Source organism: Saccopteryx leptura, unplaced genomic scaffold, assembly GCF_036850995.1.
Source record: "Saccopteryx leptura isolate mSacLep1 unplaced genomic scaffold, mSacLep1_pri_phased_curated manual_scaffold_72, whole genome shotgun sequence".
Classification (NCBI taxonomy): Eukaryota; Metazoa; Chordata; class Mammalia; order Chiroptera; family Emballonuridae; genus Saccopteryx; species Saccopteryx leptura.
Window position 1 is genome coordinate 65,861 of NW_027095755.1, and position 21,243 is coordinate 87,103.

At 46.9% G+C, this 21,243-nt stretch overlaps 1 pseudogene; it reads right to left on the reverse strand.

Moving 5' to 3' along the window:
• Positions 1-20,918, reverse strand: part of LOC136387092 (leukocyte-associated immunoglobulin-like receptor 1) — a 34,986-nt pseudogene extending 14,068 nt beyond the window's left edge.
• Positions 20,919-21,243: the final 325 nt, after the last annotated feature.

Below are 21,243 nucleotides of genomic sequence, written 5' to 3' on the forward strand. Positions count from 1 at the left end.
TCCACCACCTTCTCCCACAAAGACCACCCCATGCCCACTCCAGGTGCCTGAATTCTCGTCACTGCAGAGGGATTTCCCCGATGACACAAGGACCCCGAGTCTTGGTCACATCTTGGGCTTTTCTCAGGGTGACAAGGGAGGTTTCAGGCAGGCTGAGTCCCTGGGCAAGTCTCCCTACCCACGGCCATGTCTAGGGGACAGAGAGGGCTGGGAGGGAGGCAGAGGATGAGGATGAGCAGGTCATCTGTTGGGACAGGAAGCAGGGCTCTGAGAGGGAGGCAGTGATCTGGGCCGGGTCAGAGGGGCAGCTAGGGAGGGTGTGGGGACTCAAGGGGGCTGCAGGCTCTGCTGGAAGTCGAGTGGGGCTGAGCTGGAGCTCCAGCCCAGCCTTGCTCTCGGGATCCAGTGGGTGAGGAGCCCCGACTCCAGGACACAGCATCTGTAGAGCCCTCATGTCTGGTCCCTCTGTATTTTCTACCTTCCCCTCACCCGTTTCCTTGTCCCTGAGGCTCCTGAGACCCCATGTGTCTCACTAGGCTGGGCGGGGAAGAGCTGGTTTGTGCCTGAACCAGGAGGAAGGTGACCCGGTTACACTGTCCCTGACAGAGGCTGGAGCTGGCCCAGGGTCACCACCATTCGGTCACTCATCCACTCACTCTTCATCCGTATCTTAGCTCCTGTCTGTTCGTGTGCAGACACCCTCCCTGTACCATTGGCTCCACACACACGAGACACTCACACAGGGTCCCCCCTTCCTGGGCTGCAGGTGCAGAGGGAGCACAGGGCTGACGAGGGAACTGTGCAAACCCACAGCCACACGCTGTGACACACACCCTGGGGTCAGTGGGATTACAGGACAGACGGAGGCCGAGGTGACCTCGTCTGGGATCAGAGGGGAGAGGCTCTGAGCTGAGACCAGATGGCCAAGTGTAAGTTAGGCAAGCCCAGTGACAGGAGACATCAACCCGAGCAGAGGTCGGGGTCGAGGGGAAAATAGTTTGTGTCAGTGATAGAAGGCCAGGATTCTGACAATGAGTGAGACAGACGGTGTGAGCACAGACAGGTCATGACACAGAAAGGTGTAAGACTCTTTCTGGCTAGAGATTAATGTGACACAATGCTAAGGAAAATAAATATTTGCTCTGAAAATAAAACTTAAAAGAAAACCTAAATTAAAAAAAAAAGTAGACTCGAGTCCTGGCCATTTTGCTCAGAGGTAGAGAGTTGGCCCAGCATGTGGAATTTCCAGGTTCAATACCTGATCAGGGGAAATGGGAAAAGAGACCAACTGCTTCTCTACTACTCCCATTTCTCTCTTTCCCTTCCCCAGCCATTGCTCGAATGGTTCGAGCAAGTTGATCCCAAGTGCTGAGGATGGCTCCATGGCCTGGCTTCAGGTGCTAATAATAGCCTGGTTGCCAAGCAATAGAGCAGCAACCTCCAATGGACAGAGCATCACCTGGCAAGGGGCTTGCTGGGTGGATCCCAGTTTAGTCACATTCAGGAGTCTGTCTCTGCATCACCTTCTCTCATTTAATAATAATAAAGAAGAAATAGAAGGAATAAAGTTAAACTCACACTCATGCCTGTGGATCATGTGGCCTAGACAGAGCACTGGAAGAGAAATTCTTGTGAGAAAATGCCTAATCCCAGTGTCCTCACGGGGTTACTCTCAGGGGCCCTGATGGCAGCAGCAGGCTCAGCCTCAGAGAATTTCCAAACCACCCTCCTCAGTGTTACCTCTGACACAACCCTTCTTCTTGCTATGATTGCCAGACAAATCTCCCACGCTCCCTTGCAATCAGGTGCTCAGGCTGAACCTGTCCCCTTACCAGGTACCTGCACCCAGGACTGAACCTTCCATGGGCAGACATAGATCTGGGCCAGAGCTGAAGGAACAGACTCCCAGGAGAGACCATGTTACTTATCCGGGTACCACAGTCACTCAGGCTGGAGTAAGGACAGAGCGGGGACCCAGACGCCTCCCCAATCTACCACTGAGTCTGACCCTGGGATGCTGTCCCTCCATTCCATGACTCACCAGGGCCCAGCAGGATGGAGGAAAAGGGGACATGGTCAGTCGCTGCAGCCTGCACCATCCTGGAGCTGGTGGGGTAAGGAGCCGGCAGCCTGCGGGCAGGATGTGTAAGCTGGGGGCCTGCCTCGTGGTTGCTAAATCAGTGTCCTCATGCAATCGTGAAGAGCTCTCTAGTCCTTCCCATGTTTCCTGCTAATGAGACAGGGGAGGGGCTCGGCCTCCAAAAATATTACCCCCCCTACCGCACCAAGCTCAGAGGATGCTGAACTCCTCTCTGCATGAACTGCCTGAGTGTGCATCTCACTTTAATCTGCAGGACAAGGCAGAGCGTGGATGTGTGCAACCAACTGAGGTGGACAACAAAATGACGTGGTGTGCAACCACGTCATTTCAACCTCCACAAACAAACCGTCTGTTTTTGGGCAAGGTGCAAAACCGCTTTACGCTGACCGGTCCTCGTATTTAAACTGGGGATTCTAACATCTCCCTCCAAGTATTCAATGTCATGCTCTACATGAAATTCCCAGCAAGGTACCGAGTTCATTGGTGATCTCCTCACATGAGTGCTCTTCCCATGGTACTCACAGGGGCAGTGGCCAAAGGAGAGGGTAGGGTGACCCATCAGCTAACGTTAAATCCTAAAGGGATTGAACAGGCAGGAGTGAGGCCATGGGAGCTGGCTCTGGGGTTGGGGCAATGTTGGGCACCCACGGGGTGCTGGCGGAAAAGGCAGAGCCAGGGGTGGGGAAGGTGCTTGTGCACCTCAGTGCAGCAAATGCAATTATATGGCATTTGTAATGCCACAAATCAACACATCGTACACCTTAAACTCATGCAATGTTCTATGTGAATTATAGTTCAGTATTAAAAAAGATGATTTGGGGCCCTGGATGGTTGGCTCAGCAGTAGAACAACAGCCTGATGTGTGGAAGTCCTGGGTTTGATTCCAAGCCAGGGCACACAGGAGGATTGCCCATCTGCTTCTCCACCACTCACCCTCTTCTTTGTCTCTCTCACTCTCTTCCCCTCCTGCAGCCAAGGCTCCATTGGAGCAAAGTTGGTCTGGGCGCTGAGGATGACTTTATGGCCTCCACCTCAGGCACTAGAATGGTTCCGGTTCCAAAGGAGCAGCACCCCAGATGGGCAGAACATTATCCCATGGTGGGCATGCCGGGTAGATCCCGGTCAGGTGCATGCAGGAGTCTGTCCCTCTGCCTCCCTGCTTCTAACTTTAAAAATAAATAAATAAATAAATAAATAAATAAATAAACAAACAAACAAAATAAGATGAGTGTGTATCAGAATACTTGGAATATCCCACAAATACCCCAGAACAGGCACTTGTGCTGACCAGTCCTCCTCCCACGACTGTGGTGCATAAATGACCCCCATGGACAGATCAGGGTTCTCAGGCTGGATCCTGGTCCCATCTGCATGTCACAGCCCTGGATCTGGCCTCATACACAGAGTAGCTGTTCAGATCTCAAAGACCCTTGTTCCTCAGCGACCCAGCCTGGTTCAGTCAAATGGGAGTGTCCACAGTGGGTCCGGAGGACAGAGTCTGATCCCAGAATGCCCTGGGTGGGGTCTCTGCTTCCTGGTATTTTCAGGAGACTCAAATGCAGAGCCCCTACCACATCATCCAACTTAGGCCACTCCTTGCCCTTGAGTCCTCCTACTGGAAGAACCATGGTGTCCAGCCCGGAAACCACAGAGGGGTGGAATCGTGTAGAAATGACCCACTGTCCTACATGTGGGTCACTTAGCTCAGGCTGAGCCTGCAAGGGGAGCCCCAGTGAGAAAGCCACCCACCATCCAATTTCCCTAAACGGGGGTCAAGGTCACTGTGCTGTAAGAAAAACTTTGCCACCATAATCTCCAAACCACCTTCACCAACATAGCTCCCAGTGGGTGGCCTCCTTCCCCTGCAGTGGGCTCCACACAGGTCCCCAGGCCCCTCCCACCCAGACATCCCCTTGTCCTTTCTGTGTCTGACGTGTCCTCTTCCCACGGTCTACAACAGGATGGAGGCCCTGAACACTTCACTGTAGGCTTAGGCCCGGGTCACCCAGCGTGGACTGGGCCTGCATGGCTGACGATCCCCCAGGGCCCAGCAGGTCCTGTTCTAGAGGCTGCATGGAAGAAGGACAAGGACCACAGCCAGAGTCCCACAACGCTGTCCCTGCGCCCCTGCCCCTGTGTTCTAACTCATCGAGGCCCAAGAGGGTGGTGGGATTGGAGGCCATGGCCAGCTGCTCACTGTCTGTCCTGTCCTTCTGAGTGTGAGAGGACAGCGCCCTGCAGGTCAGGAAGTGTGCAGGAACCACGTCAGGGGGTTCATGTCCACAGCCTCACAGGAAGTGAGCTGGCTTGCTCACAGACCCAACTCTAGCTCTCCTGTTCGGGTCCAAAGATGCCTTGGTTTCTGGAAGGCATTTCTACTAAGATATTTCATAACCCATCTGAACTTATGTCCAGATGAAACCGCCAGTGTATTAATTCATCAGATACACAGAGATAGATATATACATAGATAGAAAGAGAGATGATAAGTAGATAGAATATTATAAATAGATAATTACATAGATTATAATTACCGTGAGATAGTTACACAGATACTTAGACACATATATACATAGGTAGACACACACATCAATATGTAGATACTTACATAGATATCTAGACAGATAGATGCATAGACTTGAACAGATACTTATAGAGATACGTAGATACACAGACACCTACATAGACAGTGTGACAGGGAAACTTATTGGCTTGTCATCTGATCCTCACAGCCTCACTGTTACCAAACCACACATTGCCTTATGCAAACGTTTCAGTTTCTCCCATGCAAAAGGGAATTTAAAAAATTCTCCAAACACTTGTATGTTATTAGTGGGGCTGCACAGAGAGGTGAGTGGCCCACTGCAAGGACACTCAGCTTGTCCCTCTCATGCTCTCCAGGGCAGGTGACTCCCTGCTCAGGCATGATGCCCTGGTCTCTGGGCCCCTCTGTGTCCTGTGACCCCGGGCTGCACTCTTCACACTTCAGCTGCCTCCCAGCTGGTTTCTATTGTTTCAAAACTGAAAGCCCCTAAGTCTACAGAAGGAAATTCACTAAAAAAACTCTTACATTAAGGAAACATTAGTGGGTGGGGCTTCTTGGGAGGTTGGTCTCCAAAAATCAAAGGTGTCCAGGTTGGTGGCTGAATTTCCATCTGAACACTGACAGGTGTCCCCGGGTGTATTTAAGGCACAGAGCACAGAACCTGAGGCTAGGGAAGGTGGCCTCATCGCCTCCGTCCCTCAGAGCACTGAGTCACATCTTTATGACGTCACAGACTAGGGCAACCCCATGAGGAGGAGACAGAAGAGAATCAGGCCCTGGACTGAGAGACCTGAGACTTCTCAGGGTCACAGCCCTCCCCCCCAGAGGCCGCAGTACCAGGCAGGCCCCCCACAGAACTGTGTCATCGTGAAGGACCTTCCTCAGGGTCCCGGAGCAGCCAGGTGAAGTCTATAGAGATGGAGGTGGGGTAAGCAGTGCCCGCTGTCATGTCTTCCTGGACCTGCTGGGCTCAGCCTCTCCTGACCTAGAGCAAAACCCAGGGGACCTCCAGCCCAGTGGTCACTGCTGTGCAAGGAGAAGAGACCCAGACTCTCAGCGTGCCATCCCTCTGGGCACCAAGGCATTTGTCCTTTGAGACCCTTGGACTTGACCCCCATCTTCCCAGACCCCCATGTTCCCCAGCCCAGCTGACCAGCGCCTCTAAGAAACAGAAGGTCCAGACTACAGGCCCCGCCCTGGAAAAGAACACAGGAAGTGGCCCTGTGGATCCGGGGCACTGTGACCCTAGGAGACAGGGTCCCCCACGTGCTGCAGGGAACCTGGGGTCTGTGGTCAGAGTCACCGTCCACAGAAAGCCTTTCTTTTTCTAGGTGAGATCAACTCCCCAAAATTCCCAAGGAAACACACCCTCTGCTGAGACTTACCCCTGTGCGGGGACAAACACGGCTACTGCAAAGTGTAACTGACCACCCGTGGTCACCCGTGTTTATAGAGACTCGCCTCCAGTGGGAGAGTGGGTGAGAGGAGCAGGACAACGCGACACAGACAAAGCCACCACCCAAGGGAGGCTCTGCTCACAGATGCTTGGCAGATGGGCCTGGTGCTGGTGTGCGCGCAGGGCGATCTTCAATGGGGTTTAGGAAAACACAGCTCACAGGAGGCTCAGTCTAAATTATTTCTCACGTTGGGAAGGAGCCCACGTGATGCTCAGCTTTGTTCTCCCCTTGGTCCTTGAACCCTCAGATCTGGTGTCGCCCTATTTCCTGTGCTCAGAGGGACCGGACACCAACATAGCACCCTGACAGCCACCTGAGAACATCGTGTGAAAGTTATTATTCAACCTGGAGGTCTTTTCTGAGTTACGCAACTATTAAATAATTTCATTTCAAAGAAGCCAGCGACCACTAACTCTTCATCCGGAGACTAGGGAAGGTGGCCTCATCGCCTATGATAAGAAATTCTGTAGAAAAGTGCTTGGGTCCCTCCTTCACTCCATGAGAGCAAACCGCACATTCCTCAGAAATGCTGACTCTATAGTATTCTATATCGCTGTCTGGTCTCTTGTAAAGTTCAGACAAGTCGTCCACTTTGATCATTTTATGCTGCTTTGTTTTGTCAAAGCGTTTTCAAAAGCCCTACGTGGTATATATTTGCCAGTCCCTGGGAAATTAAAACCTGGGTTGGTTAGATACTACCGCATATAAGTGAGTGACCATCATCATAAGTAGGTATTATGTGCGTGCGTGTGTGTGTGTGTGTGTGTGTGTGTGTAGCAGATCACGATGCAACTCTGTGCAGCAGGAGAAATGAAAGATCTTTATTTTGTTCATCACTGATGTGATCTTCCTTATGGGATGTCCCCACTTAACAGCTCCTCTCTATCTGTCTGTCTGTCTGTCTCTCTCTCTCTCTCAGCCTTTCCCAATCACTGTAAACATTCCTTTAGCTTTAACTCCATTTTCAGAGATTTGTTTCCATACTCCTCCCCAGGATGGTGTTTCGGGTGGAGGGAGCAGGTGGCCATAGTGACTATTGGGGGGAAGGTGGCTCTGTGGCCTCCTATGGCCCCTAGGTCTGAGCTGACTGGATCTATGGGTTTTCTTCACCAGGTTGCTGGAGGCCCCATTGACATCTGTGCCCATGGTCATGAGGCCCATTCTGTCACTGCTCCCTCAGGACATAGAGTCCCTTCTGTTGAGATGTCTGGTGTTGGGAACAGAAAAATAAACAGGGTATTTTGTGGTCTAGATATCTAGGGGACAGAGGTTTTGGGCCCAACCACAACCTTACCTCCCTGATTGAGTTGCAGGAAGCTGTGATTGATTCTCACTCATCCTGCCCATATTCCCTGGAAGGGCTGGAAGCTAGTTTCTTATTGGTGTAAAGTTAGATTTGACTAGTATGGTGGGGGTTGTCTTTGAGTTGCCATGGAAACTTAATTGAATTGCTAATTTCCCATGTTTAGCCAGGAATAATGACTGCTGTCTTTCTGAAGGAGCCATGTTGCTGCTCAGGAACAGTAGTGACTATTGGCAAGCCATGGTGTCCTCCCGAACCCATCCAGTATGTATATATCTTTAAGTCTGTGTTATCTTTAATTCAATTTCATACCTTTTCCCACTTGGGACTCCTGAAATAGACTCGTCGCAGCTGGTTCACGACAGTCTGGAAGACATCTTTGCCCCGGGTGTTCAATGGACATGTCTGAGCATCCACTCCTGCCCCATCTGGTCCCAGTGAGATCTCTCCTCACACCACATGGGTCTCCTTAGTCTTCCTTGGTGTTCAGCCACTGGACATACCTCAGAAAAATGTGGGGGTCCTCGTGCAAGGTAGAACACGCCCCTTATGGTCCTGGCCAATGTCTCAGTGGATAGAGTGTCGGCCAAGTGTATGTACGTCCTGAGTTTGATTTCCAGTCAGGGCACACAAGAGAAGCAACAATCTGCTTCTCTTTCGCTCCCTCTCCCCTTTCTCTCTCTCTTCCTTTCTGGCATCAAGCAGTTTGGTTGAGCATCAGCCCAGGTGCTGAGGATAGCTTGGCTGATTTGAGCATTGGCCCCGTAAGGGTGCTGCTGGGTGGATTCCGGTCAGGTGCATGCAGGAGTCTGTCTCACTATCTCCCCTCCTTTCACTTAAAAAGGAAAAACACCCCTCTCTTCACCTGGCCGCTCTGAGCCACCAAGAGTGTTAAATGGGGATCATCGTCCAGGTGGAACCTTGGAGCCGCAAAGCAGGAGAGATGTTTTTCTAGGCAGGAATGTCCCTGAAGCCGATGGCCCTGTCCTGGCCAGGGCACCTGGTAGGCTGGCAGGTCAGAAATTCAAGAAGAAAAGACTAGTCCTGATGTCTGTTCTTCTGCCATCCCCCCTCGTCTTCCTCCTTTTCCTACCAATGACTCCTGAGATGGGAAATGTATTTGTTTTATTTTTAATTTCTCCCAAACCATGCCTCTTCCCACTAGAGTTTCACTGACTGGACTCACAGGAGCAGATGACGACGTGGTTAGACTCCTGTGCTCAGGGGTTGGAGGCAGAGTATTCAGAAATCTTCTGTCTACGAATGTAGTCTCTGTACCCTTGCCTCTGTCAAGGGTCCCTGAGCCCACTGTCCACTTCAGGTCCGAGTCAGACAAGCCAGAGTTTTTTTTAAAAATGCACCCATTCAATTTTGATATTACTTACATGAAAACCGACAGGGCTCCGAGGCACCTGGAGAGCTGGCCAACACGATTTCTGGGCATCTCTGGGTGGGAGGGGATGCTGAAGGAAACAAGCTTTCATTCAGAGACAGAGCAACAGGCCCTCCCCAATGAGGGTGGCCCACCTAACTTCCCGTGGACCCACAGAACAGAAGGGGAAAGAAGAATTCATTCTCCCTGATGTGCAAGTCCATCTCTCCTGCCCTCCAACGTCGGAGCTCCTGGCTCTCCCACCTGCAGACTCCATGATTCACACCCTCTGCTTCCGGTTCCCAGGCCTTTGGACTTGGACTGAGTCAGACCCCGGCTCTCCTGGGTCTCCAGTGTGCAGACCGCAGACTGCAGACCGCGGGACTTCCGCCTTCCACAACCCGTGAGCCTGTTCCTGTGCTAAATCTCCCCTTGTATATCTCCACGGCACCTGTATATCAGAACCTGTTGGATCTGGTCACCTGCAGAACCAAGACTAACACACTAATAGGTGAAAATAACAAGGAGATCGAGGGAGAAGGAAGAAGGAGAGAGAGAGATTCAGTACAGGATGTCACCCCAAGGAAACGAAGATGAAAACTATGGCATTAGGCACAGCTCTCTGGAGGACACTAACCGTGAATAGAAACAGAAAATTACATATCAGTACAACTTACACGTGAGTAGGAAGGCTGGGAAGCCACCCTCTGTGCTCCGGGACAGAAACCTCTCGACTGGGGAGATGTATAGCTTGTCCTGAGGCCAGAATGATGACTCAGCTGCCCACGCAAGTCTACACCTCCTGCCACCTAGAGCTATGCGGCCTCAGGCAAGGTAATGAATATTTCACTCCCTCGTTGTTCCAAGAAAGATGGAGAAAAGAATGCACTGTGGAGGGTTTGAAGAGGATTCAATGTGCTAATGTTTGCTGGAACTAAAGTAGAACTGCGCTATTATGAGATTTGGTTAAACTTTAAAATATATCTTTTTAATATAGAATAACATTTTTAATACCAGGCCCTGTTACAGCAATGCAAGCTTCCCTCATTTTTTTTTTGTTTTTTTTTTGTTTGTTTGTTTGTTTTTTGTTTTTGTTTTTTTTTTAAATGAATTTTTATTAATGGTAATGGGATGACATTAATAAATCAGGGTACATATATTCAAAGAAAACATGTCTAGGTTATTTTGTCATTAGATTATGTTGCATACCCCTCGCCCAAAGTCAGATTGTCCTTCGCCATCCTCTATCTAGTTCTCTGTGCCCCTCCCCCTCCCCCTAACTCTCCCCCTGTCCTCCCTCCCCCCACCCCTGGTAACCACCACACTCTTGTCCATGTCTCTTAGTCTCATTTTTATGTTCCACCAATGTATGGAATCATGTAGTTCTTGTTTTTTTCTGATTTACTTATTTCACTCCTTATAATGTTATCAAGATCCCACCATTTTGCTGTAAATGATCTGATGTCATCGTTTCTTATGGCTGAGTAGTATTCCATAGTGTATATGTGCCACATCTTCTTTATCCAGTCTTCTATTGAAGGGCTTTTTGGTTGTTTCCATGTCTTGGCCACTGTGAACAGTGCTGCAATGAACATGGGGCTACATGTGTCTTCACGTATCAATGTTTCTGAGGTTTTGGGGTATATACCCAGTAGAGGGATTGCTGGGTCATAAGGTAGTTCTATTTGCAGTATTTTGAGGAACCACCATACTTTCCTCCATAATGGTTGTACTACTTTACAGTCCCACCAACAGTGAATGAGGGTTCCTTTTTCTCCACAGCCTCTCCAACATTTGTTATTACCCGTCTTGTTGATAATAGCTAATCTAACAGGGGTGAGGTGGTATCTCATTGTAGTTTTGATTTGCATTTCCCTAATAACTAATGAAGCTGAGCATCTTTTCATATATCTGTTGGCCATTTGTATCTCTTCCTGGGAGAAGTGTCTATTCATGTCCTCTTCCCATTTTTTTATTGGATTGTTTGTTTGTTTGTTGTTGAGTTTTATGAGTTCTTTGTAAATTTTGGATATTAGGCCCTTATCTGAGCTGTTGTTTGAAAATATCATTTCCCATTTAGTTGGCTGTCTGTTTATTTTGATATCAGTTTCTCTTGCTGAGCAAAAACTTTTTATTCTGATGTAGTCCCATTCATTTATCTTTGCCTTCACTTCTCTTGCCATTGGAGTCAAGTTCATAAAATGTTCTTTAAAACCCAGGTCCATGAGTTTAGTACCTATGTCTTCTTCTATGTACTTTATAGTTTCAGGTCTTATATTTAGGTCTTTGATCCATTTTGAATTAATTTTAGTACACGAGGACAGGCTGTAGTCGAGTTTCATTCTTTTGCATGTGGCTTTCCAGTTTTCCCAACACCATTTGTTGAAGAGGCTTTCTTTTCTCCATTGTGTGTTGTTGGCCCCTTTATCAAAGATTATTTGACCATATATATGTGGTTTTATTTCTGGGCTTTCTATTCTGTTCCATTGGTCTGAGTGTCTATTTTTCTGCCAATACCATGCTGTTTTGATTATCGTGGCCCTATAATATAGTTTAAAGTCAGGTATTGTAATGCCCCCAGCTTCATTCTTTTTCCTTAGGATTGTTTTGGCTATTCGGGGTTTTTTATAGTTCCATATAAATCTGATGATTTTTTGTTCCATTTCTTTAAAAAATCTCATAGGGATTTTGATGGGAATTGCATTAAATTTGTATATTGCTTTGGGTAATATGGCCATTTTGATTATATTTATTCTTCCTATCCAAGAACAAGGAATATTTTTCCATCTCATTGTATCTTTTTCGATTTCCCTTAACAATGCTTTGTAATTTTCATTATATAGGTCCTTTACATTCTTTGTTATGTTTATTCCTAGGTATTTTATTTTTTTTGTTGCAATCGTGAAGGGGATTATTTTTTTGAGTTCGTTTTCTAATATTTCATTGTTGGCATAGAGAAAGGCTATGGACTTCTGTATGTTAATTTTGTATCCTGCGACCTTACTGTATTGGTTTATTGTTTCTAATAATCTTTTTGTGGAGTCCTTCAGGTTTTCGATGTATAGGATCATATCATCAGCAAAAAGTGATACCTTTACTTCTTCTTTTCCGATATGGATGCCTTTTATTTCTTTGTCTTGTCTGATTGCTCTGGCCAGAACTTCTAGCACCACGTTAAATAAGAGTGGAGAGAGTGGACAACCCTGTCTTGTTCCTGATTTAAGATAGAAAGTCCTCAGTTTTATGCCGTTTAAAATGATGTTGGCTGATGGTTTATCATATATGGCCTTTATCATGTTGAGATATTTTCCTTCTACACCCATTTTGTTGAGAGTCTTAAACATAAAATTGTGTTGTATTTTATCAAAAGCCTTTTCTGCATCTATTGATAAGATCATGTGGTTTTTGTTCTTTGTTTTGTTGATATGGTGTATTACGTTAACCGTTTTGCATATGTTGAACCATCCTTGAGATTCTGGGATGAATCCCACTTGATCATGATGTATTATTTTTTTAATATGTTGCTGTATTCGGTTTGCCAGTATTTTGTTTAGAATTTTAGCATCTGTATTCATTAGAGATATTGGTCTGTAGTTTTCTTTCTTCGTGCCATCCTTGCCAGGTTTTGGTATGAGGGTTATGTTGGCCTCATAAAATGTGTTTGGAAGTATTGCTTCTTCTTCAATTTTTTGGAAGACTTTGAGTAGAATAGGAACCAAGTCTTCTTTGAATGTTTGATAGAATTCACTAGTATAACCGTCTGGGCCTGGACTTTTATTTTGGGGGAGGTTTTTAATAGTTTTTTCTATTTCCTCCCTGCTGATTGGTCTGTTTAAGCTTTCTGCTTCTTCATGACTCAGTTTAGGAAGGTTGTATTGTTCTAGGAATTTATCCATTTCTTCTAGATTGTTGTATTTGGTGGCATATAATTTTTCATAGTATTCTACAATAATTCTTTGTATATCTATGATGTCTGTGGTGATCTCTCCTCTTTCATTTTGGATTTTATTTATTTGAGTCCTGTGCCTTTTTTCCTTGGTGAGTCTTGCCAAGGGTTTGTCAATTTTGTTGATCTTTTCAAAGAACCAGGTCCTTGTTTTATTGATTTTTTCTATAGTTTTTCTGTTCTCTATTTCATTTATTTCTGCTCTGATTTTTATTATCTCCTTTCTTCGGCTGGTTTTGGGTTGTCTTTGTTCTTCTTTTTCTAGTTCCTTAAGGTGTGAAGTTAAGTGGTTTACTTCGGCTCTCTCTTGTTTGTTCATATAGGCCTGAAGTGATATGAACTTTCCTCTTATTACTGCTTTTGCTGCATCCCAGAGATTCTGATATGTCGTATTTTCATTTTCATTTGTCTGTATATATCTTTTGATCTCTGCGCTTATTTCTTCTTTGACCCATTCATTTTTTAGAAGTATGTTGTTTAGTTTCCACATTTTTGTGGGTTTTTCCTCCTCTTTTTTGCAGTTGAATTCTAGTTTCAAGGCTTTATGATCAGAAAATATGCTTGGTACAATTTCAATTTTTCTAAATTTGCTGATATTGTCTTTGTGGCCCAACATATGGTCAATTCTTGAGAATGTTCCATGTACACTAGAGAAAAATGTATACTCTATCGCTTTGGGATGAAGTGTCCTGAAGATGTCTATCATATCCAGGTGTTCTAGTATTTCGTTTAAGGCTACTATCTCTTTATTGATTCTCTGTTTGGATGACCGATCTAGAGCCGTCAGCGGAGTATTGAGGTCTCCAAGTATGATTGTATTTTTGTTAGTTTTTGTTTTAAGGTCAATAAATAGCTGTCTTATATATTTTGGTGCTCCTTGGTTTGGTGCATATATATTAAGGATTGTTATGTCTTCTTGATTCAGTGTCCCCTTAATCATTATGAAAGGACCATTTTTGTCTCTGAGTACTTTTTCTGTCTTGTAGTCAGCATTATCAGATATGAGTATTGCTACACCTACTTTTTTTTGGGTGTTGTTTGCTTGGAGTATTGTTTTCCAGCCTTTCACTTTGAATTTGTTTTTATCCTTGTTGCTTAGATGTGTTTCTTGTAGGCAGCATATAGTTGGATTTTCTTTTTTAATCCATTCTGCTACTCTGTGTCTTTTTATTGGTAAGTTTAATCCATTTACATTTAGTGTAATTATTGACACTTGTGGGTTCCCTACTGCCATTTTATAAATTGCTTTCTGTTAGTTTTGTATCTAGTTTGATTCTTCTCTTTTGTTTTTCTATCATTTGTTTTTGTTTGTTTGTGTTCCATACTTCTTTCCTCTGTTGCTACCTTTTTTAAGTCAAGTGTTTTTGTGGTGGTTTTTTCTAGGGTGGTTACCATTAAGTAATGAAAAGGGTACCTACCATATTCATTGTAGTACCCTATCTTATAAGTGTTTCTGCACTTCATCGTCCTTTGCTACTGTTAATCTCCATCCTCTCCCCCCTTTTTTTCCTTTGTTGTCACAGTTTAAGTTTGGTTTTATTGTGTTCTTGGTGGAGCTGTTACTTGTGGTGTTGTTTTCTTTTGTTCTTTGAATCTGGTTGGAAAACCCCCTTTAGTATTTCCTGGAGTGGGGGCTTTCTGTTGATAAATTCTCTCATCTTCTGAATTTGTGAATGTTTTTATATCTCCTTCATACTTGAAGGATAGCTTTGATGGATATAGTATTCTTGGCTGAAAGTTCCTCTCTTTCAGGGCTTTAAATATTGGGGTCCACTCTCTTCTAGCTTGTAGAGTTTCTGCTGAGAAATCTGATGATAATCTAATAGGCCTTCCTTTATATGTTGTACTCTTCTTTTCCCTGGCTGCCTTGAGAATTTTTTCTTTGTCATTGGTTTGTGTCATCTTTATTATGATGTGCCTTGGAGTGGGTTTGTTGGGGTTAAGAAAACTCGGTGTTCTGTTTGCTTCTTGAATTTGAGGCTTTACTTCTTTCCACAGGCTTGGGAAGTTCTCGTCTATTATTTGTTTGAGTATATTCTCCATTCCATTTTCTTTCTCTTCTCCCTCTGATATACCTATTATTCTTATGTTATTCTTTCTGATGGAGTCAGACAATTCCTGTAGGGCTTTCTCGTTTTTTATTATTTTTGAGTCTCTTTCTTCTTCTCTCTGTTGTGCCTCAAGTTGTTTGTCTTCTATTTCACTAATCCTATCTTCAATCTGGGCTGTTCTGCTAGCTAAGCTTGTTACCTCGATTTTCAGCTCATGAATTGAGTTTTTCATTTCTGTTTGATTTGTTTTTATAGTTTCAATTTCCTTGGTAATATATTCTTTGTGTTCATTGAGTTGTTTTCTGATCTCCCTATATTGCCTTTCTGTGTTTTCTTGTATATCTCTGAGTATTTTTAAGATTTCTATTTTAAATTCTCTGTCATTTAGCTCCAAGACTTCCAATATGTTAAGTCTTTTCTCCATAGATCTTTCCACATCTATTTGTGTTACCTCTCTTTCTTTTGTATCCATAATATTCGATTTCCTCTTTCTTATTGGCATCTGAGGGTGGTCTTGTTGATAGCACTAATTAGAATTAATAAAGAGTAAAAAGTAAAAAAAAAAAAAAGGTAAAACACCCCACAAAGAAAAACAGTAATAATTTATTATTTCCCCCTTTTTTTCTTTCTTCTCTTTCCCTCCTCTCCCCTCCTCAGGGAAATATCATGCCTATAATGGAGGGCCTGATTTGGGGTGAAGAGTTCAAGGGGCAAAAAAAGGAGAGTAGGGACCTACTAAATGCAAAAAAAAAAAAAAAGGAAGAAAATCTTAGACAAGCATAAGATGATTTGCTTGTGAGTGATGGTCAACTAAGAGATATAATGAGAGGGATAAGAGGGAACCAGAAAAAAGGACAAAAAAAGGAATAATAAAGAAGAAAAAAATAAAAATGATAAGTAAAAATCTGTTGTATTAAGTGGAGCAAAGACTAAATACAATGGAGACCTTGGGTTGGGAGGACCCAAAATGCCACAAAAATAAACAAACAAGAAAAAAACAAAAACAAAAGCGAAAAAGAAAAATAAAGCCAAAAAAAGCCTTGAGTCCCAAATTAACTAATTTGTTCGTGATTGAGGATTAAATGGGATGAAAGTAAAACGAGAAAAGAAAAAACGAATAGAAAGGAAAAAATAAGAAAAAGAGAAAAACGAAGGAAGAAATAAAAAAGGAAGAGAAAAAAAACAAGATAAAGCAAAACAAAATAAAACAAAAGAGGAGAGAGTGAGAGTTAAGTGTTTTGGAGTATAACCTTAAAGGAGGGTGAGGATGAAGAAGAGAAATAAAATGTAACACTTATGGGTAGTGTAGTTCAAGAAAAGGGAAGCATAAGATGGGCAGAGAATAGAAGGACCGAGGTGGAGGAAATAAAGGTAATAAGATAGAAGAAACAAACAACAACAACAACAAAAAATTAGTGGAACAAGTTGTAAAGTCTGTGGATTTTTCTTGATTTTGAGATGTTAACTTCTTCCTTTTTCTTTTCTCTCCCTCTTCCTGGTCGGTGACTCTACCCCAGGCTCTGCCCCTGTGTCACACTTAGATAGGGATTTGCAGTTGATGGGATTCTATGGCAATGTCATATAATTGGCTTTAGTCTTGCTGGTAGTCAAGGCTTGTTGGCGTTTGCAGGGTCCAACGATGAGAGAGTTTGCTTTCCTGGATTCTCTCTCCTAGTCCCCCCTTCCTGAATTAGCAGCCTGGTGATCCAGCTATAAGGCTGCAACTGCTTCTGCCTGGGGAGTAAGAGGCTCAAAGAGCTGGGAAATCCCCACTCTATCCCCACTCAGTGCAAGGCTTTGGGAAAGGCTCTGGTAGTCAGGGCCTCCAGTGTAATCAGGCGGGGGTGGGAGTTAATTGTTGTCAAGGTGACTGTTCAGCGCCTAGCATTCAGTTGGACCTCTCAACCCAGGCTTTCCACACTTTGTACCCTGTTTCGGCTGGGAAGAAGAGGCACTAGTCTCTGCTTGCGACTAGTGTAGTATAGATCTTATTATCTGCCAAGTCCTTCTTGTTAGCGTTTATCCCTGAATATGGAGGCTTTATCAATCAGAAGTTGCCCCTGCCCCTTTAGCAAGAGGCACTAAAAAATATCACGCCTCTTGTCTTGGATCGCTGAACTGAGAGAGATCTTATCAATTAGAACCGAGGGTGCGCAGATTTCACGGGTTAAGCTAATTTCAGTGATTGGGTCGCAGCTGTGCTCCCGAAGGTATTTCAGGCTGCCTGCACGCGCCCCTCCCCCAACGCTTGATTGTTAGCTTGAATGGCTGGGTGAGGTGCCCCGCCCACGGAGAGAATCTCCCAAGTAGGGAAGACCGCCCTGGGGCCTCTCCCGCTCCCCCCGCTGCTGGCGGCTGGGGCGCACCAGGTGCAGGATGATGGGGCACCCTGGGTGTGCGGGCCAGCAGGGCGCTCTGGGCGCGTGGAATGCCCAGGGTACACGCGCGAATGGGGTGCTCCGGGCACCGGTGGCTGGTGACTCTCACTCGCAGTGCGCGGGCCGCTGCGAACATTAGCGGTGCTCGCTCTGCAACCGGACCGGGCGCGCGCCTGCGGCTGCTGCTCGCAGCTGCTGCTCGCGGCTCCGGAGTGTGGGCTGACTCACCACAGGCGCACTTCCTCGCGGCTTGAATGAACGTCCCTGCGGTAGCTTCCTCCACACCCTCGTCTCTCAGATTCAAATGATAACAGTCCTTTCGCTTTCAGTTTGTGTGGAACTCCGGAATGCTCCGAGGATAAATTTTCCTGTTTCTAGTTGATAAATTTGTTGTGATTTTGGGGAGATCTGTCGGACGCGCTGCTCACGGCGCCATTTCCGTGACGTCACTACTGAGTTTCTCTCATTTTTATTAAAAAAAACAAAAAACAAAAGAAAACAAAACAAACCAACATAAAAGGTTGTAAAATACATCAAAAAGAGACGCCGGCGCCCCCTTGCGGTTCTCAGGGTAACGTCGCGTTTTAACGCGATGAGCGACTGGTCTGACCCCACAAGCAGCCAGAGAAAGAAACAGGTCCCATCATCTGGGAGCTCAGACTCACAGAGCTGCTGGCTAGGGTCCCGCTCCAGGCACGTGGTAATGAGGGTCCTAAATGTTTCTTTGTGGAGACAGCTCTTTGGGCAGCATCCTTTACAAGCCCTGCTAAGTAACTGATTTTGCAGTTGGGAGTAGGACATACCATAATCTGTTTGAACAGATGAACAGACATTCAGAAATAACATGGGGACACGGGAAGGAGAGGATGGATGTGTTCATATGACAGATTGATGAGCCCCGACCCCACATGGTCAGCGCACCAGGGGAGGGGGAGGGGTGAGGGTGCCTCCCCCCTGTGGAGTCCCAGAGCACTGGGGGACTTGACACCTTGGGGGGGGGCAGAAGAAAACTTTCTGCCTTCTGCACACCACAAGGGGGGGCTCTTGCGTAACAGGCACCAAGGCGGCCACACCCCCTCGCGTCACACCCCTTTCTGAATAAAGGCCGACTCGTGGCCAGAATATGTGTGATCAAGGGAGTGGAATTATTAGAGCCAACAAACGCCAAAGTGTAAGGCACTCACCTTGGAGAAACGGTAATGTCCCACTCAAGTAAACAGGTGAGAGTTACTCCACCTCAGCAGCAGGGATAATCTAAAACCCTGTGGTTAGTAAGACATTTGAGGGGTAGTAGGGCCGACAGATCATGGATGGTGGCCATTGAAGACACTCTGTCACTCACAGTGCCCAGGAGAGGGGGTGCACAGGGAAAAGCTTCCATGGCTACAGTCCTGATGTTTTCCCTGAATGTGAACCACACTTACACCCTGGACTCTCCAAGCAGACAGTCCCCAGTACTGCCCACATGTTCTTCCAGAACCTCCTGGTGTCATCAGAGTCATTTTCAAGGTTCTACCTCAGTGAATAACGGGTTTGTCATCTCTTGTGTTTTCATCCTGGCTGCACCGTGGGGTCTTCTCTGATGCTAAGCTTGAAACAGCAGCACCCCAAGGACCACAAGGACCAAGCCAGCCACACACATCCGGATGACATTCTCCAATGTGAGTCTCAGGTGCCTGAGGCTGGAGATTGTGGAGAATGAGGTCACAGAGAACAAGGTAATATTAAATCACCACAGGGTCACTGGATGTCTACACAAGTCCTGACTCCCAGACGCCCTGGAACACAAGCCTGTCCTTAAGTGTCTGGGGGGCAGTAGATCCTCTGAGAGACTCAGAGCTTCCCTGGGGTGGGCTGTGCTCCCATTGAGGAAAGAGGTTCCAATGATTCATCAGCTGTGGAGATGGGGGTCTGTGGATGCGGGCTGGGGACCCAGAGGGTCTTGGGAAGGAAGACAGGAGGCGATGAGAGTCTGGGGCTGACCACAGCTGCTCATTCAGACTCCCCCTGCATTGGCAGTGTGTCCCCATCAGACCCTCCCACTGTCCACCTGGTGCCTTCTGGACCCAGGCTGGAGGAAGGGTGGACAGGGATAGGAGAGTCTCTGAGGGACAGGTGTCTTCTGTGTGATAATCCCTGAAACCTCACCCCTCTTTTAGCCCATCATTCTTCTGGGGACGGAACCCTGAGCTGACAGAATGATAGTGTCAGGGGCCCCTCACCTGGCTTCAGGAGCTCCAAGGCTCGCTGTGACAGCAGGTAGGGGTCATGTTGTCTGAGCTGTAGCACCTGTAGGTCCCCCCGTGGTCTGGGGTCGCAGGACTCATGGAGAACTCTGCTTGGTACTGCTGAGCTCGGAGCTCTGATGTAAGACACAGGGGAAGGTCAGCTGACCTCCCCTTGGACAGAAAGAAAGTTTCCCTCTGGACTGTTGACTGACACAGCAGAGTCACATTCTTTCCTGAGGCCACAGTAGTTCCTGGTTTCAACAAGAGAGAAGGATGACCAGCAATCCCCCCTAGAGGGAGACAGGAAATGTGGGTGAGGGCTGCCCGTTACCTTGCTCTGACCTGAGAGTCAGAAGACCTCTCTCTGAGGACCCTTCTTTCAGTCTGTTTCTGTTTCTCTGAGTCTCCCCTCGCCTCCCATCCCCTGTCTCTCTGTCCCCCTCCCTGGGACTCTGTGTGTTCACTCTGCCCATCACCACCTGAGATGCCCCAGCAGGGCCTGTGCAGAGTCTGGGTCCTTGACTGAATCCATGGGCCCCTCACCTGCCACCAGGATGTCCACGGGGTCACTGGGGCCAAACACTTGGAGGAGAGGTTGCGTCCACTATAGCATCTATACCGGCCCCCGTGGACACTTTTCACAACATCAAAGGAGAAGTTGGCCTGAGAGAGCCCAGCCTGGGACCCAAAGTCAATCTTTGGGGACAGGGAAACTCACTCTTTTTTGATGAGAACAAATCTGTCATAGCTGACATTGACTGACACTGGAAGGTCAGGCTCTTTCCATAGACCATGATGCGGCCCTGCTGGGTCAGGAGGGAGGGCTTCTGAGACACACCTGGGGAGACCAGACGTGAGTTACAGGGGCTGCTCCTCCCATACAATGTCTTCTCCTGTCCTGGCCCAGGTCTCACTGTCTCTCTCTGTGTCTCTGACCCAGGATCCCCTGAAATCCCCTTGCTGACCCTCTCACATGGGGCTTCCCTCCCAGCAAAGATGCCCGTAATGGGTCTGGTGCCTCAATCCATGGATGGGATAATAATGGGACTTATTCACCTGTCACCATCAGATCCAGGGGGTCACTGGGCCGTGACCACCCAGTGGGGCTGAGGTAGATACAGTGATATCTCCCTGAAAAATACTCTGTCATCTGTGTGATGGAGAACTTGGCCTTGTTCTCAGACTTTAGTGTCTTCTGTGGCTTCAGAGGTTCTGTGTTTCCCTCTTTATACAGATGTTACTCCTGGGCCTGCAGGGTCCCCTGACACCATATGGTTACGTACTTCTTCAGGGGGATGACAGAGCCTGGCTCAGCCCAGATGTGGGGTTTGAAGAGGGTCCCTGGAAGAAATCAGAGACTGGGTCCCAAGACATTCCCCACCCCTGTCCTCAGCTCTCAGCTTCGAACACCACAGTTGTCTCCCATCTGTCAGCCCAGAATTGATGTTCTCCATCCCCAACTTCCCAGGGGAGGCCCCTTATCCCCCATGAGGAATGACACCTGGGGCGACCTGGAGACAGACTCACCCACCTGCATTCTGGCCCTTGGGATCATGCTCAGCCCTGGAAGAGAGTCTCTATGAGAGATTTGCCCTTAAAACCTGAGCAGATCCCCCCACCACCATCAAGAGTTTCCTTAGTCCAGGTGTCCTGAGAGACCAGGGCCTGGCTGTGGGGCAGGGTCCCTCCCAGACCAGGGCTTCCACTCCCCCTCCTCAATCTCACCCAACAGAGCAGGGCCATGCAGGTGGGGGTCACAGTGTTTCTTCTGTTCGGTCCTGGCTGTACAGATGGAGGGAGCTCAGTGCTCTCAGGATAGAAACATAGGAGTGGCCACTCAGGGGCTGTTCTTCCCTGTCAAA